The sequence below is a fragment of the Macaca nemestrina genome, chromosome 9 (genome assembly GCF_043159975.1).
Source record: "Macaca nemestrina isolate mMacNem1 chromosome 9, mMacNem.hap1, whole genome shotgun sequence".
NCBI lineage: Eukaryota > Metazoa > Chordata > Mammalia > Primates > Cercopithecidae > Macaca > Macaca nemestrina.
The window spans coordinates 57,862,397-57,881,656 of NC_092133.1; the positions used below are offsets into that span (position 1 = coordinate 57,862,397).

Consider the following 19,260-nt stretch of genomic DNA (forward strand, 5'->3'; position numbering starts at 1 on the left):
CAACTACCACCCAAAAGTTAAGCCCTGCTGATATAGCCCACTTTAACTTTGTACCGGTCTTGGATTTACCTAAATCCTTTTGGCAAAACTGAAAAATGAAAAGTTTCCTTACTGGAAATAGATTTGCTATGTAAACAGTTATTAGAACCATATAATCTGTATCTATAACTACTGCTCCTGCGACTTTTCAAATTTAATGAAACTGTCTATTCGATACAGCTTTCTTGGATTTGCAAGGCTCTGTTAGTCCTCAAAATAATAAGGCAAGTCTCATAAAGACAGATGGCAATTGCCAAGATTACAATTACTTTTATATTGATTTTAAAAACTTTAGTAAAATACCAAAATATGTTATCTCCTGAAGAACAACTTGAAAATAAACTAGTGAAACTGAAAGTTAGGATGAGAAACACTTATTAAATCTTAATCTTGGCCATCTTTATGGCCTTAATCTCCATCTTTATCATTACAATGAATGTTTTTAGAGCTTTTATTGGGATCAGGCGAACCAGTTTGGAAATGCTTTGGTATTTATGTTTTGATTCTGTTTCTACATTTACTAAGATTTATGTAACTGTCTACCATCTAATTAGCTAGACACACCATTGCAAGTAATATATACCATGTTTAAGTAATACCATTTATATGTGCTTTTTATACATACTATCATTTATGAGTAATAAATGCATTTATCTGTTGTAATGTCTTTTGGTTTTGATTGCTTAACCAAATGTTCTAAACTATTTCTGTTATTTCAAAGCATTATATAATTTTAACCTACTTACAGTTTATTTCACTCAGAGCATGCATCCTGCCATTTTTTGCTGTATTTTGAGATAAGATTTTATGTTGAATATATGCCTCAAAAGAAAGATTAAATTACCTATAGCCATGTTTTAGCAAAGAAAAAATATTTACCATATATGAAATCTACCTAGCTTGAGTTTTGAAATCTAGACTTTTCTAATCCAAGAGAAGGACTCACTGTTTAAGGTTTTTAACCAAGAGCTGGAGAAGGACAGAATGAATTGCTGTGGCTGCAACTTACACCAGAGTCACACTATAGTGCCCTCCTGTGGAGGTTTGGTTAAAACTTCATTTTTGTGCCCATGAGAATGATTTTCAAACCAAGTGACCGAGTCATCACATTCAGAATTGCCAAAGTTCAATATAGTTTGGTCATTTTTTTTCATTTGCAACTAGACTTTAAATTCCTTTTAAAATACAAGAAACATTCACAGTGCAGAAGATTTGCAGTTCAAAATACAAATTGAGACTTGTCGGCATTTTATCTACATTTCTTATTTTATTGTAGTGGATTTTTAAGATATTTATAGGTTTATGTAATACAAAGAGTTTTCTTGTTAAAAGCATAAAGATTATAATATTGTAGAATCACAAAACAAAAAATAGCAACAAAAGTTTAGACTATACACTCATTTACATTCATCAAAAAATGTGCAAACAGTGTTTCTTTTTCAAACTGTGATACTTCCCCCCGCTTACTCCCCACCCCCAGTTAAAGAGTTAATGTTTTCTCTGAAGATAAATTAATGCTACTTATTAGTTATTTATTTCAAAATAATTTGGTTCATTTGTTTTTTCTCTCTGCCCTAAACCTCCTTTTACCCTTAATTTCAAGGATATGAAAATGTGAATTTTATCGTATGTGGCACGTGCACACTCATATATGCCCTGAGACCTCTTTACACATTTATCCTTTGTATACCTTTATAATTAAGTTTCAATGTATACAAAATTCTCAGGTCAATGGATTAGGTATTTCCTTTTGCATTTCCTCTTTTCCTCCCCAGCCCAGTGCTCCAGCACCCAAGCTTTTCTAATTTGTGACTGCCAGGGATGCCTGTTAACTACTGAAAACCTGAAGCCCACCTTCACTCTTCAATGGGATATTAAACAGGTGTTAAGAATCACAGAACCTAATTAAGACTTTATTCAAGAAGTAGGAAGGGGGAAAAAAGAAACTAAGAAGACTTAAGAGAAAAACCAGAAAGTTATATGCAGCATTTTATGTCAACAAGAAATACAATGGATTTTTGTCTCTTCACATAAATCTTTTTAAATCTGTCTCCTGAAAATGGGAAGGAGAAAACATTGGTTTTTCAAAGTTTAAATGTCTGTAATTACAGACCATTAACTAACTGGCAATGTTCATAACTAAAGAAGTAAGTGGAGTGCTTTCTGTAGGAATGGCCATGATCAAAGAGATTGTAAGTAAGCTCATCCAAACTAGAAGTGTCGGATAAAATCTTAAAACAAGAACAGAAATAGGATGAGAAAATGCAGAACAGGGTGGAAGATGGTGTTCATTTCCTTTAGTAAAAATGGCTTAATTTGTGGGACCAGATTAGATAAGAAACATAACTGAGAAACTCAACCTAACCTGAAAGTAACCTTAAAATTTTAAATAAAATATGCTTAGTACTGCGCATTCTCATTGTTCTGTGTTCAAAAGAGAATTTAGAAGAATGAGATTTTTCCAAGGCCTGGAATACATAAAGTTCCATTAATGAGTGAAGGTGATATCTAAGATACCTCTTTAGAATAGTTTCAAGTCAAGAGAATAAAATTGGGAGTCAGCTAGAAAATATCCCTCAAAATGATCCAGGATGAACCCCCAAAAGCCATTTATAAAGTAAGTAAGCATCACAGGGCTCATAGTCACAAGGGAATGTGTGGGGCTCAGAACACATCCTCTCCAGAAATCTAATTTAGTAACATCGAGAACTTGGTTTGCTCTCTTTGTAGGCTCTATGCAGATCTGAGAGCAGTTTTCTATCAATAAAATCAGATAAAGTCATTGAGGTGAAATCATCTAAGATGAGGTAGCTGGAACCCTTACATCTTTAGTCCTAGTTTCCCACCCTGGAGCAACCAAAGTTAGACAGAGGGCTACAGTCTAGTACCAATATAGCTTATTCCCCTGCCAACCTCTCTGGAGCTTCTGCTGTCCAATGGAGGTCTTGTTGAAAAAGATGAGGGCCTTGCTTTCAAGGAGTTCACCTTACAGATGTGAATGTTAGCTTTTATCTATCACCTAAGTTTATTTCAGGAATGTTTTTGTTTTAATCCTAAATTTCATTTCCCTCTCTATTTCTTCTGTCACATGAGCCATGGCAAAAATTGCTCCAAAGGCTTGATGAGAGTTGGAGAAGAGAAGAATATGTAACCAAGTCTGATAAGTGAGGGGAAGAAAGAGAGGTTTGAAGAGGTGCTCACAATTCTCACTCAGTCTTTCCTATAATTCCTTCCCATAGCAGTTCTGAAGTAATGTGGCTCAGAACCCTGACCATGTAGCTGAATCACTTGCAGTGCTTTAAAAACAAACTATGTTTGTCTAATTATCAGTGATACTGAGCTTTTTATCACATGCTTGTTGGCCAAAAGTATGCCTTCTTTTGTGAAGTATCTGTTCATGTCCTTTGCCCACTTTTTAATGGGGTTATTTATTTTTCTCTTGTAAATTTGTTTAAGTTCTTTATAGATGCTGAATATTAGACATTTGTCAGATGTATAGTTTGCAAATATGTTCTCACATTCTGTAGATTGTATGTTTACTCTGATAGTTTCTTTTGCTTGCAGAAGCTCTCAAGTTTAATTAGATCCCATTTGTCAATTTTTGCTTTTGTTGAGATTGTTTTTGGTGTCTTTGTCATGAAATCTTTGCTCATTCCTAGATCCAGGATGGTATTGCCTAGGTTGTCTTCCAGGGTTCTTATAGTTTTGGGTTTTACATTTATGTCTTTAATCCATCTTGAGTTGATTTTTATATATAGTGTAAGAAAGGGTTCCAGCTTCAATCTTCCACATGCAGCTAGCCAGTTATCCCAGCACCATTAATTTAACAGGGAATCTTTTTCCCCATTGCTTGTTTTTGTCAGCTTCATCAAAGATCGGATGGTCATAGATGTGCAGCCTTATTTCTGGGCTCTCTATTCTGTTCCATTGGTTTACGTGCCTGTTTTTATATCAATGCCATGCTGTTTTGGTTGCTGTAGCTATGTGGTATAGTTTCAAGTTGGGTAATGTGATTCCTCTAGATTTGTTCTTTCTGCTTAGGCTTGCTTTGGCTATGTAGGCTCTTTCATGGGTCCATATAAATTTCAAAATAATTTTTTCTAGTTCTGTGAAGAATGTCATTGGTAGTTTGATAAGAATAGCATTAAATATGTACATTACTTGGGGCACTATAGCCATTTTAATGATGTTGATTCTTCTTATCCATGAGCATGGGATGTTTTTCCACTTATTTGTGTCTTCTCTGATTTCTTTGAGCAGTGTTTTGTAATTCTCATTGTCGAGATCTTTCACCTCCCTCATTAGCTGTTTACCTAGGTATTTTATTGTGTTTTTGTGGTTGTTGTGAATGGGATTACCTTTCTGATTTGGCTCTCAGTTTGCTTGTTGCTGATGTGTAGGAATACTAGTGATTTTTGTACACTGATTTTGTATCCTGCAACTTTGCTGAAGTTGATTATCAGCTGAAGGAGCTTTTGCACCAAGACTATGGGGTTTTACAGATAGGGAAGAATCATGTCATATGCAAACAGAAATAGTTTGGCTTCCTCTCTTCCTATTTGGATGCCCTTAATTTCTTTCTCTTGCCTGATTGCTCCAAAGAAGACATACATGCGACCAACAAGCATATGAAGAAAAGCCCAATATCACTGATATTAGAGAAATGGAAATCAAAACCACAATGAGATAGCATCTCACACCAGTCAGAATGGTTATTATTAAAAAGTCAAAAAATAACAGATGCTGGTGAGGTTGCAGAGAAAAGGGAACCCCTCTACACTGTTGGTGGGAGTGTAAATTAGTTCAATCATTGTGGAAAGCAGTGTGGTGATTTCTCAAAAAGCTAAAAGCAGAACTGGTAACCATTTGACCCAGCAATCCCATTACTGGGTATATACCCAGAGGAATATAAAGCATTCTACCATAAAGACACATTCACGCGAATTTTCGTTGCAGCACTATTCACAATAGCAAAGACATGGAATCAATCTAAATGCTCATCAGTGACAGACTGGATAAAGGAAATGTGGTACATATACACCATGGAATATTATGCAGCCATAAAAAAGAACAAGATCATGCCTTTTGCAGGAACATGGTCGGAGCTGAAGGCTATCATCTTTAGCAAACTAACACAGGAACAGAAAACCAAATACTACATGTTCTCTTTATAAGTGAGAGCTAAATGATAAGAATTTATGAACACAAAGAAGGAAACAACAGACACTGGGGTCTACTTGAAGGGGGATGGTGGGAGGAGGGAGAGGAACAGAAAAGATAACTATTGGGTACTGAGTTAAATACATGGGTGATATAATAATATGTACAACAAACCCCTGTGGTATATGTTTATATATGTAAGAAACTTCCACATGTACCCCCAAACCTAAAACAAAAATTTTTTTAAATGATATCTGGGAAAAACAAGCAAATATCTTTGCTTATCAATTAAAGAGTATACAAAAAACAATAAATAAAATATTTTTTTAAAAAAACTACAACACCTCCCCCACCACCATTCTAATTCAATCGGTCTGGGATAGGGCTTGGCATCTCTAGTTTTTAAACGCTCTGTGGAGATTCTAACGCACAACCAATGGCTGAAAACCAGCAAATTAAATTTGGCTGCAACTGTGTATAATTTGCCAGCATACATTCATCTACCATCCACTCCCCCAAAGAGACAGAAATGGAGGCCAGTTACAGGAGCAGAAAGGTAGCAGGAGCCTAGATCCCAAAAGATTTTGTGAAAAGCAGAGCCACCATACAGGTTGGTACTGCCTACTTCTGGATTTTTATGTGAAGGCAAGATAAAATACTATCATGTCAAAGCTGCTGGAATTTTGGATTTTCTGTCACTTTAACAGCTAAATATAATACCATCTAAATATACCAATATCACTACTTTATATTGCTGGTAAACAAATATATTTTTGCTAGTAAACAAATATTATATTGCTAGTAAACAAAAATTAGCCACCTTTCATTTTTAAATAGTTAAATTCAAAACATCCTAATGATAAGTCCAGAATCACCTCTATTATAACATATTTTGTCTTCTCAAAAAAAATTTTTCTTATAATTGTAACTAAATATTATTGTAGTCTACATTATGTCTTAACAATTATACAATAAATGTTGTAGTGGCTTGAACCTTCTTGCAAATTATGCACAGTAAAAACTATATTAAATCAAACACAGATAACTTTGAATTTCAAATACATCAACTTGGCCTGCACTAATAGTAAATTTTGGTCTATAAAAGAACAAAGACACTCATAATTTAGAGAATATTACATGGAGGCTGTTTATAAACCAGCTCTTGCTCTCTTAAGCAGAGCAGTTTGAATTTGGCAGCATTTGTTGTTTATATGCAAATGGACATTGCTAATTATAAGTGAGGTTTTTTTTTTTCTTTCTTAAGTCATTAAGGTATATCCAGAATCTCAACTTGTAACCTTTCATTAGCTCTGTCAGTTACTATACCAGTCTTTTTTAATAGGGATCTGCAACAGAACTACATTCTACGGAAAACAATTAAATGACTATTTTCTGAATTTTCTCAAGGATGGTTGCATAGCTAGTAAGATTCTAGATGCATAGGAGAGAAATTAACTCATTACAAAAATTGATGCCTTGGGCATGAGGGATAAATTCTCTAGGAATCTCGCTTGAGAGGTTGAGAATTGCTACCACTTGAAAGTGAAGTTTTATTTAGAAATATTCTATAATTCAGACTGCTCTCAAATTTAGACTGGCTTTCCACCAAATTCATCCAAATTAAAAATATTTACTAGATATGAAAGTAGCTTTAATTCTTCAGAAATTTGAGTTCATTTTTAAAATTATATCTTTGGTAAAAGTTCTCATGTAAATGTTATAAACAGCAATTTAGATTGCAAGTTTTAAGCATGAGACTGGTATAACAGCAGTATTTTGAGCAAAGTAACTTGGCAATGTTATAACAACAGTTTGAAATGAAAAGTGATTAGGGACAGAGAGATTAATTAGAAAATTAGGAAATTGCTAAGTTATTTTTTTTAATGCTAGCATATAGCAATGGTAATGGAAAGGAATGGACTTATGTAAAATATATTGGCTGGGTGCAGTGACTCAGGCCTGTAATCCCAGCACTTTGGGAGGCTGAGGCACGAAGTCAAGAGATCGAGACCATCCTAGCTAACACAGTGAAACCCCGTCTCTACTAAAACTACAAAAAATTAGCCAGGCATGGTGGCACGCGCCTGTAGTGCCAGCTACTCGGGAGGCTGAGGCAGGAGAATCTCTTGAACCCAGAAGGCGGAGGTTGCAATGAGCAGAGATCACACCACTGCACTCCAGCCTGGGCGACAGAGCGAGACTCTATCTCAAAAAAAAAAAAAAAAAATTATAAAGGAAATTTAACATAGAAGTTGGTAATCACTTGGATATAAAAGACCTGAGAAGTTAAGACAAACCAAAATTTGCACACATTTGAACAACAGGATCTAAAAGAGAAATTGTGCCATTAACACAGCCATTAACATAATTTGAAGCCAAATTTTCATAATAATAGTAAGAGATGTGAATACAAGTTTAGTTTTAAATACATTAAGTTTAATGTGATATTAGAATGACAAAATATAAACTTCCAACAAACAGATAGGACTGGATATGTATATTAGGTCATTGACTCAACTGGGAGAGGGAACTCTTGTGTAATAATCTATACCTATCTTTGTGTAGATACAGCTTCTCATACCATAAACTGTGACATCATGATAGAAAGGTGCCAGGTTCTGCCATATTGCAGTGTGACTGTGTGTCCTTTGCGGCCAGGCTTTGGACATGTGTGAGTAATGGAGGGGAAACCAGGTTTGAAATGTATGGAGCAAGCAGCAAGCCTACGGGATATTCATCTAAACATCAGCTGTGTAAAAAGCTATTCAAGTCTTGCCATGAGTTAAGTGACATTTTAAGAACTCTAAAATATATTTTTGAAGACTTGGAATAAAAACCGAAGTGCAAATGAAATGCAAACATTTTATTCAGTAAATTTTGAATATACCATTTTAACTGCAATTTGGGCAGACTTTTGGAATGTTTTAGTTCAACAAGTGAGAAATTACAACTTCGGATTTGGAATTATATGCAGAGTACCTTCTTTTGTCATCTTTAAATTGACTTATTTACTGAGAACCGAGAAAAAAATTAAAATATAGCGGAATGTGAAACAAGAGCAATATAAATGAGCAATGAAATCAATAGAAATTAATTTAACATCAAGAAGTAAATCATAACCCCCCAAAATTGAGGTCATAACTAAAGTAGGAATCCAATACGAGGGCTGGGCGCAGTGACTCACGCCCGTAATCCCAACAATTTGGGAGGCCAAGGCGGGAGGATCATTTGAGGTCAGGAGTTCGAGACCAGCCTGATCAACACGGTGAAATCCCATCTCTACTAAAAATAGAAAAATTAGATGGGTGTGGTGTGCACCTGTAATCCCAGCTACTCGGGAGGCTGAGGCAGGAGAATTGCTTGAACCCGGGAGGCAGAGGTTGCAGTGAGCCAAGATCGCACCATTGCGCTCCAGCCTGGTTGACAAGAGTGAGACTCCATCTCAAAGAAAAAAACAAAATAATAAAATAAAATAAATAACAATAAATTTCAAAAATCCAATAAAAGGAAGAAATACATTTTAAATGGAAGCAGTGAATAAGTTTCTACACTGCTTATTATTAATTGCTAACGCAATTAATAGAAGTGAATAATATGACAACATTAAAAATAGATTTAAGCTTCTTGCATTTTTACCAAAAAAAAACCTTGTATTGATTAAGGTAGCATAAATTGTACAATATGACTTTACAAGGAGGGCAACAACACAACTCGGTTAATGAGTGCCACCTATTTAAGGAGTAAAGAGTATTTTAAATTGTTTCCTGCATAAAATAACCTGAAAAGAAGCTTAAATCTTGTAGTTAATGTATGAAGAAAACTTGCTAAATGTTTTCTGAAATTGGACATCAATGCTAAAATCTACAGGATGTTACCAAAAATAAATTGTGAGGCTGAAGTTTTCCTAAACTATTAATAACTTAAAAACATATCCTTTAACCAAGCTAGAAGAAAGACTAATTTTTCTATTTTTTTTTAAGGAAAATAACATCCTAATATTGTTGTACCTGAATGGCAGATTAGAATATGAAGCCCAAAAAAGTAGGGTAAAGTGTATTATTGAGATAGGTTAAGCACTTAATTGTTAAATCTAATTTTTAATTTTGTGCTATTTTTGGAATTTGTTAGCTTTTTAATAAAAGTAATTTGTTGTTCTTTTATTATTCTGTATACCCACTTCTGTGAATTCTATAGATTCACTTCTGTACCTAATTTTGTGTCCTGATTTAGCTTCAGGCTTCACAAAATCTTCTCTGGCTGCTGTTTGTACATGTTTCTTATCAAATGTGGGGAAGCAGGGAGACCAGGTAGAAGGTAATGGCTGTGGTCTGAGTCACATGGAACAGAATGGTGGCATGGAAGGTAGAGAGAAGTCTATTTCAGTTTCATTTCAGAGCATATATGACAGGACTTGTCAAAGAATTGGGTGCAAAGAGTGAGCGAAAGGGAGGAATTAAGAATACCTTCCAGGATTTAGTTTGAGTAGCTGAAAGACTGGGGAGGAGACAGGGCTAAGGGAAGAAAAAAAGCTTCTTTGCCCTGGACATTGAGTTTGTCATGTTTTCTCCATGCTGCCTAATGTATTGTACTTTATAGTGCCACCCACATTAGACTATAAACTCAAAGAGGGCAAGAACTGACTGCTTTTGACACTCATGACATAAGATTTCTATTCAGTTGAATTTAACATGTGTTGCACCAACTATATGCAAGATGCTCCACCAGAACTAGATTCAAATCCTTTGACTCAAACTCAAGCTACAAAGAAAAAAAAAGACAAGTGGATAAGAGCCCAGATTTGGAATGAGATAGACCAGACTTAGCACCTTAGTTCTGTCACCTGCTAATTGCGGGACCTTGGAACAGTAACATCACCTCTCAGAGCTTCTTGTTCCTCGTCTAAAAATGAGAATGATTATCCCTGTCTTATAGGATTATCACAAAGTAAAAATAAAACAATGTGTGCAAAATTCTTATTACAGTGCCCAGCATACATTAGCACTCAATAAATGGTAGGATGTACTTGCATTTGGTTTTCCTGCCAATACAGACAATATCTATAGCACAGACATCACAAAATCAGTGTACTAGAAAATGCTGAGAGAGAAGTTATTTTTTTTCAGCATAAGAACATATCTTAAATAATTTCAGGAGAAGATAATAGGTTTCTGTATTCTTCTAGTCCAGAAAAGGAGGAAGGGGACTAAAAGGCACCATGAGCAAAAATAGAATGAATTTACCCAATTCTTTACTGCACTATTTAACCTCTGCTTTCTTAATCATATGCACAGCAGGGGAAAGGATGTGCTAAAACAATTCATGTGTCATGAACAAAGCAGCCGCAGATTTTAGCTCAAAAATCACACTAGGAAAACCACCAGTTGGAAGTAAAGTAATAAGACCAAATTTATTTTTTTAATTGAGTCTTGAGTTACAAGCAACCCTTTAATTACATTAATCAAGCAGGCTTCCTCTCAACAAATGATGAGGGAAATACATTGTCTTAACTTTTGCTAAACTTGTTTTTTAAATAGCTGGATATTATTTGGACATATGGAAAATAAATCCCTTGATTTCTTTTTTATTTTTTTCTCCATCTTTCAATGTAGCCATAGCAAAAGACAAACAGATACTTACTTCTAGGCATGACTTACTCTGAAAGATTGTAAATCACATTTTAAATTTAAAACACTTACATTTCAATATTTAAAGCATTAGCACTCGACTAAATTTCACTTTAATTTTCCTTTCCATTTTTCTAATTTTTGCATTTTTAAATATGTTTCTAAGAAAGTTGGCTCTACCAAATCAGCAGGTCATTTCTCCCATTTAACGGGTGGAAAACCCAAGGCTTGTAGGAGATTAGATGATTTGCCCAGAGGTCTTGTAGTTACAAAATACCAAAGCTGGGGCTGAACCCAGGCCTGTTTGACCCTAGCTTTTCACCAATGTCACACATATCTTTTGTTCTAGAATGCTCTCCTTATGTATCTATTCATTTGTACATGCCACTTCCTCTGTCTGTCTATCTGGTATTTCCCCTCCCTATCCATCCCCATCTGCATGCTAACTCCTATTTCTCCTTTGAGATTCAACTCAAGCACCACCTCCCTTTTTAAGCTTTCTCTGAATCCATTCTTCTCTTCCCTCCCACCAAAAATAAATTGGCTATCCTTCTTCTATATTTCTAGAACACTCTACATATACTTCTAATAATTGTTTCATTCTGCAAATTATGTTATTCCTACCAAGCGTCCCCACCACCCACACAATAGACTGAGACCTCCTTGAAAGTCAGAGACTATGTGTTGTTTGTCTCTGAATCCCCATGACCTAGTACAGTACGTGGCTTGGAGTGCATGTTCAGTGAAGGTGAAAATGATAATATAAATGAGAGTGTATAAAATATAAAGTTCCTTGTTTTCTGGAAAAAAAAAAAATGAAAGCTTTAAATAATTGCTGAGACCTTAACTTAACTTTTGAAGATATACAGGATTTATAGAAGATGGCAGGAGGAATGTTAAAATCTAAAACAAGTGATTTGAAATAAACCCTGAATTGAATTGAAATTTCCAAAGTATAACATTATTACAAGAAATGTAAATAACCTTAATTTATATTTCTATTATTTCAGTCGTACTTTGAGAATGCAGTAAAATTGTTCGTATTTTGTAGTGAGGGCTCTAAACGTGCACATTAAACATTTCGTGTTTCCTGGCTTTTAAAAATGATTACTGCCATGTAATTTACACTTTGTTCAAGGAAATGAACAAACATAGCATCATTTTAATCAGGTCATCAAGCAGCTCAGCAGCAACTCATTTGGCCTAATATATGATTAAACTTGTTTGAGCCAGGTGGTATTTCTCGTATTTCTCAGATAACCACGTACAATCTCAGTTTGTGATGAAATAAAACTAGTCCTTCAGTACATGGCACTCCTATGTTGTGCTGGCATATCAGCCCTCCTCACACTAGGAGGTGCTAGCGAGTCAGACCTATTGTCCTCAGAAAGGAGACAACATCAGCCCTGGTACTTACTGCCCTACTGTAACATAAATCAGCTTAGGCCCTACCTAAGAAAAATGACACCATAGAGGTCTTAGTAAGAGAATTAACTTAAATAACACCAGCAATTCAATAAAATAAAAATAAAATATGGCAAACACTTTGCAAGCAAGTTGAAATGGTATGAGTTCATTTCCAAATGCACACTATATTCTGCAGACCTATATTTCCATTTGCTACTTTTTCCTTGAATTAATGTCTAGTCTTTTGAAAGGGTAGCAGCATTTCAGTGCTATTCCTCTGTGTATACAGTCAGTAATGTTTGTCAAGAGCTTTGGGAGGAAAGGACTACATAAATGTCAGTAGTTATTAATATTAGGATTTTTATGTCTACTATCAAATGTGTTTTTCATAATCTATGACCAGAGGTCTATTTGTATCCATCTAACTATAAACGTTTTAAGTAAAAATAACCATTGACCAAAAACAGTATTTCTTCTGTTTTTCTTTATAATCAAAGTAATATTTATCAGAAGTTAACAATTATACTCAAATTCTTCCAGAGCCAAGTTTATTTTGACATGTTTTTATATTCCAGGTCCTTTATGCCACTTATTCCTCTGGCTTTGGGTAACTATTATGAGGCATAGCTAGTTGACAAGGTCCACCTACAAACTCCACTATGCCCTCCCTGTCCTTGCTCTTCTCTTTGGCCCATCCCTAGCAGGTACATTGTTTTGCTGTCAGCTAAAATCAAGGACTCACCCAACAGTCCTCTACCCCTATGGCCCAACTGTAGCCATTTTTAAATAGTGTTACAATGAATCGTACAGGCATTTGTATCCCTGCCTTCTTTCTCGACCTTCAGACCTTAACTCTTTTGAGGCAGAAATCCTGCCTATGACATGTTTTGCGCATGGAACGCACACAGATCAATTGAATTGAACCAAAATCTAAATCTTACGCAAAAAACAAGACTCTTCTTTTAAACGTGTGATGTGCTGTAGCATAAAGCTTACTGGCAGAGGGTCACAGCAAGATGGCTTTTCACTTTTTTCTCAAATGTATTTCAACTCCATTTTCTTTGAAAGACCCCAAGTGTTCTTTAAAAAGGAGAGGATGGAACAGTTGGGTTGACCTACAACTGGTTCTCTGAGACTACAGTTCAAATCTTAATTCGAATTAAAAACCAAGATGGATTTGAGGGCCTCTTACCACAAACCCTATCTGCTAATGCATTTTTTTAGGATCACACAAATTCCCATATTTATCATGTACTCATAAAAACCAGAATAGGTCAACATATATTGGCTGAGTTACACAAAGAAGTCTACAAAATATAGGCCTATGCTCTTCCTGGCTCTGGTCAGCAACATTAGCCCTTCACTTTTATATGCAGTAAATTTTACTCTAGTTTTAATAATAATCACAATAAATATAATAATAAAATCATGTTTATATAAGAGGTTCATCTTGTTTAAAATGCACTGAAAATCATGGTGCTTTATAGGACACAATTTATGCTCTCCTTGGTGATTTAAAGGTGATAACTTCATGTGATTCACTACCACCTAGTTCTGAACTTTCATAATATAATGACTCATTATGATTTTTACATTTCTTAGGGAACCAGCTTGGTTAAAAACCTTGCAGTTGTTTTTACTGGGGTCATCTGAACTATGGTTTCCAGAATGTTCATGAAAAAGACATGCTTATATATTCTGAACCGCTGTAATCTATCACGGCTGGTGCTTGGTCTGCGGATTATGAGTTTACAGTGTCAGCCCAGTGAATTAAAGCTTTGCTGTATATCAGCTTGCCACACAATTATTTCCAGTTCATATCATATAAATCATCACTCTTCACATGACAATCAGTAATTTCCATCTCGTGTTCTAACCATCCATGTTTTGTCTTAATGGTTCTGTCTGATTCTGCACCTAGGATGGTGTGACATGACTAGTACTAATAGCTTAGAAAATAAATTTCACTGTCACTAGAGCCTATTTAAGGAATATTCTTTGTTCTCACTCTTTTTTGTAAAGCTGTTTTGTATATGTTGAAATAATAGGAAATGAATTTAAATAGAAACACTTCTCATGTCTTATCTCTGCAAAAAAAAAAAAAAAAACATAATTTACAATAAATTAGCACAGCAGTTGTTAGTGTAGCTCAGCTTTATTTTGCAATTCTCACACCTAAGCTCACAAGATGACACTTTTTCTGATAAGGTAATCTTTATAAGGTAGTTCTGTAGGTGATTAAATCTGACAGATGCTAGTGAGATGGTGAAGTTCAGAGATATAACAGTAAACGCTTTAAAAAAATTCTTGTAAAAATAATAAAATGTCTTATGATCTACCAATAGAAAAATCAATCTGACAAAATAATAAATTAGTTATAATGCTGCATTTCTGTGTCTAAAACCAAAATAAAATTATTTACCAATAAGTAGATACATATACTAATTATAACAAAATACACTGCAAGGAAACTGGTATTTTTTAGATAAAGAATTCGTGTAGTAACATTGCTTTCCCAGTCATTTCTTAGTATTTACACAGCATTGTTGAGTAGAATGAGAATAATAAGCTTCTAACACAAACAGAAGCCAAAGAAACAGAGTGTGTGATTTCATAACATTTTGATAGTCTATCTGTTCTTCAAAACATACCTTGAACACCAGATCTTTCAAAGGTACAACCTTCATCTTTTCCTGGGGCAATGACGATAATCAGTGGGTTGGTGTTTCCAATGATACTAGCAATCTGAAATATGTTAAGGCTTAATTGTAGATTGTATAATTAGATTAAGCCAATTAATGCTATGGCTTGGTTTTGCAATGCTCCTTTATTATTTGAATGTTTTTAGCCCTGGTTTCTTATTTCTAGCAGAGTTTCCCAACAGTAGCTCATTGTTCTTGCTTGTTTTTGATTACTTAAACCATGTTAGCTTTGCTAGAGTCGATTGATACTTCAATCTGTTGAAGTGCTATGTTGCAGAACGTGCTGTTTTCTGATTTTCTTATATAAATATTAGTTGCCTAATGTACAGAGTTAATTTATAAATACTGGAAAGTTCCCTGGATCAAGTAAATTAATATACTGGGCCAGATTCACTGGCTTCATTAGCAAATCTTCATATCAAGGCTGTCTTCATACAAGTGTGAAAACCAGAAGGACCCTTCTAAGGTTTTCTTGGCGGGAATAATTCTCTCATCAGATAACAGGCTATACCCATCCTAATATTCCGGTCTTATCACCACAATCGGTTCATTCTACACAACTTCATCTAGCATGGACACTTTTTGGAAGACCATTAACATAGGAGGAATATGGAAAAGCCAAGGAGCAGGATTGGACACCCAGCTGAGGAGCAGCCTGATGTATAGGTTGTATTGGGGAGGTGAAGTGGGGGGAGATACAGGAGAAAAACAAAACCCTAAAATTTGGCACTATTAATCAAGAGACTCTATAAAGGGGACAATCGCAATATATAGTGACTTACTGACCATATAAAACTACAATTATTTCCTACATTTAATTCTTCAGTAAGTATTTATTTATTTTCCCACTATTTCTTAGCTACCTGCCAGGCAGTGAAGTTAGGAACAAAACAGACCAAGTCCCTGCCCTCAGAGAGCTTTGTTTAGCATTGTTGTAGACATAAATATGTGACGTGGAAATCTAAAAAACAAAAAGCCTCACGCTTTTAAGCTTTTTCTACATGCCAGGCACTGTGTGAGTACCTTTCACATATTGATTTAGTCCTCTGAAGAAAACACGCAGTGGGTAACCACCGTTATGGCCATTTTCTAGGCAAGGAAACTGTGACCCTTGCTGGAGAACTGTGAATGAACATGAATCCTCAGAGAGCTGCAGTTATGCCTTTGACTGGTGACAATGGCAGTGTTCTGACCTAGCAGATGATACAGCTTTTTTGGCGTTCGAGTTTTAAAACAGTATTTGTGCCGTAAGATGGCATTCTCTGTTTCCCACTCAAAGAAAATAAATTATTCAAACCGTGAAAATAGGTGCCTAAAATCCATAGGGCGGAAGCAGCATTCTAGGCCCTGTGGGACAATTGTTGAGAAAACGCCAATGCACCCCTGGGTCTCTGTTAGAAGAGTTACTTGGTACAGCTGTATAATTCCTTTTATGAGATGGATGGGTCTGATCAGGAATCAGAGCCGCGGGATGGACAATGAGACTCATCCACAACAGAACTAATATCTTATTCACCCAGGTTTGACTTTAAAATTATATCAGCCATGAAAATTATTTCACTGCCTTCTGTCGTGAACAATTGGACTATATTTAATTTTAATCATTCGTATGTAAAAATAATAAAAGCCACCAAAATAGTCTATAGTCAATTTTCTGATAAAGTAAATTTGTTTTTTCCCCATTTGTGATTTAAATGGCCTCCAGAAAGTTTTTTTGGAAGTAAGTGTTAATTAAAAATATGGAAATGGATTTAAAGCACATTACAGCGCACAGTGGAAGAATAATCACAGGGGCTCGGGTCACATGACCATCCTCATTTCTCTATGTATTTTTTAACTGTCTAGGTTATTGGTTGTTTTTCTGCATGCCTGTTCCTAGAGAAAACTGTGATTCCAGTAAAAACAGTAATTACACTTATAACAAATAGGACAAATTGCCATTTGAGCAGGAACATGCAGTTTTAGTGGCCAAAAGCAAACTGATGTCCCTATGCTTTCCTGTTTACACAAATGAATTAAGTGTGTTCTCAGCTTTCTTTATACATGCAATGCTTTTTATATCTTGCCATCTTTAAAACCTATTCAACCCCTCATTCCTGACTTTCACTGACTTATTTTGGAACAATGCACTGTAGTTGGTGCCAACACGATGTAAAACCAGTGAACAAATTCTCTTTCTGAATTTACCAGAGAATGCTCGCTTTCACAGCTCTAGTATATACATGTCATTTTACTTTTCTGAACCTGTATTTCCTCATTTATAAACTAGAGATAAACATTTTTTAGAATCCATAATGAACTACTGGGGTTCCCCTTCCCGCTAGGTGCATGGGTTTCAGAGTCAGATAGATCCGGGTTCAAGTTCTGAAAGAATTCTCCATTTTTTAGTTGTGGGGCATTGGCCGAGTTATTTAACTTCTTTGAGCTTTTGGCTCTTAATCAAAAAAATGAAGTCAATAAAACCTTTCCTCCAAATGCAGTATGACTTTTTATACTATTTATAACATGCTTTCTAACCAGCCCAATGCCAGACACAGAGTAAGTTCTCAATAAATGAGAGCTGCTTTTTTTTTTTTTTTTTTCATCATCACACTTTATTTTCCCGAATGGTGGCCAGCACTGCCCTTAGGGCCTCCCCATTGCACACCTCCAGTGAGTACCTTTCACATTGTATTGTAAGTGGGGGACCAGAGGAGGCTCATGGAAAGCGATGTGAATCATGGCCCCTAGAGTCAGGCAACTTGTCAGCCCTCCTGGAAATTCACTTCCTGATGTTACTTTCATCAGGAGCTAAGTGAGGGGTGTGTTATCTCTGAAGAACTATCTATGATTTTAAACTACACTGTGTCTATAAAACGGTTTAATTATAAGTCAGTTAAAAATAACTATCAGGCCAGGCGCAGTGGCTCATGCCTATAATCTCAGCACTTTGGGAAGCCAAGGCAGGTGGATCACCTGAGGTCAGGAGTTCAAGACCAGCCTGGCCAACATGTTGAAACACTGTCTCTACTAAAAATACAAAAATTATCTTAGTGTGATGGCAGGCACCTGTAATCCCAGGTACTTGGGAGGCTGAGAGAGAAGAATTGCTTGAACCTGGGAAGTGGAGGTTGCAGTGAGCCGAAATCATGCCACTGGACTCCAGCCTGGGTGACAGAGCAAGACTCTGTTTCAAAAAAAAATGATAACAAGAACTATCAATGAAGTCAAATCAGTGAGAATCTGTTTGGTTGTTTAGAATTCTGCTAATCAAACAAATACTGTAGGGCTCCACTGATACGAAATACAGACAGTTGCACCTGATGCAACAATACAATGACTACGTTTGCTTCTCCAAGTGTTAACCATTTTTCAAGACAAATATTTAAAGTGATCTGTAGCTGGTCTAACAAACTAGGCAGCCCCGAAGATTTTTAAATGAATGGACACTCTGATGAAATACTCAACATCCAATGACTGCCCCCTGTGTACAAAGACCTGAGCTAGGTAGGGGTCCTTAAGTTGAATATGACGTGTCCCATGTCCTTGAGTTATTTCCACACAATGGCAAGAGATCACTCTACCTGGCTGTCACTCAAGGCCAATGTGACAAATACTATGAAGTGGAATAAGCAAGAAACTCTGAGAGCACAAGGGTGATGAGGAGAAACGTCGCAGAGGTGATTGAGCTGGGTGAGAAATCCAGATGGATGAGATGGGCTGGCAGGATGTGGGGGAAAAGCGCCCCCAGCAGAGGGAGCAGCACAGGCAAGACGCAGCTGAGACCACAGCTTCCTCCACGCCTTGCTTTGCTTTGCTCTGTTTTGCTTTGCCTTTTTTTTTTTCTTATTCTCTCTTTTTTTTTTTTTTTTTTTTTTTTTTTTCCCCATATAACAATTATGGAGCATCCACTCTGCTGCAGGCACTGGGCAAGCAGGAAAAGAGTGAGTAGTCTAGTACAGCTGGAGCTCAAGATCTGTGAAGGCAAGAACATGGAGCTGAAGGCTTCAAAAAATAGAAGGGCACAAGTGGGACCTGCATCAGTAGGTGCCCCCAATGAGTTTTATGGCTGACTTAATGTTAGGGACGAGTGAGAGGGCTGAAGACAGCTGCAAGGCTTTGAGTCCAGTAACTGAGAAGCTGGTGATGCCACCAAAAGATAAAGGAATTGGAGGAGGAGCGGGTTTGGGGAAGGTAATTAAGGAAAAATAAATGGACAAGCTTCAGCCTGTCAGTGATTCCAGTAAGCACTAAATGTGTAATCCAAATATTCTTCTACATCGTGACAGAAAAAATACTAAATCTGGGGATCTACACAGGCAAGCAACTTTGAGTTTTGTCTAAATAGA

The 19,260-nt window shown here is 36.0% G+C and overlaps 1 protein-coding gene across 4 annotated transcripts in view; it reads left to right on the forward strand.

The window, feature by feature from the left end:
• CABCOCO1 (ciliary associated calcium binding coiled-coil 1) overlaps positions 1–19,260 on the forward strand; it is a 106,487-nt gene that overhangs the window by 70,290 nt on the left and 16,937 nt on the right. The gene's annotated exons all lie outside the window — the stretch shown is intronic.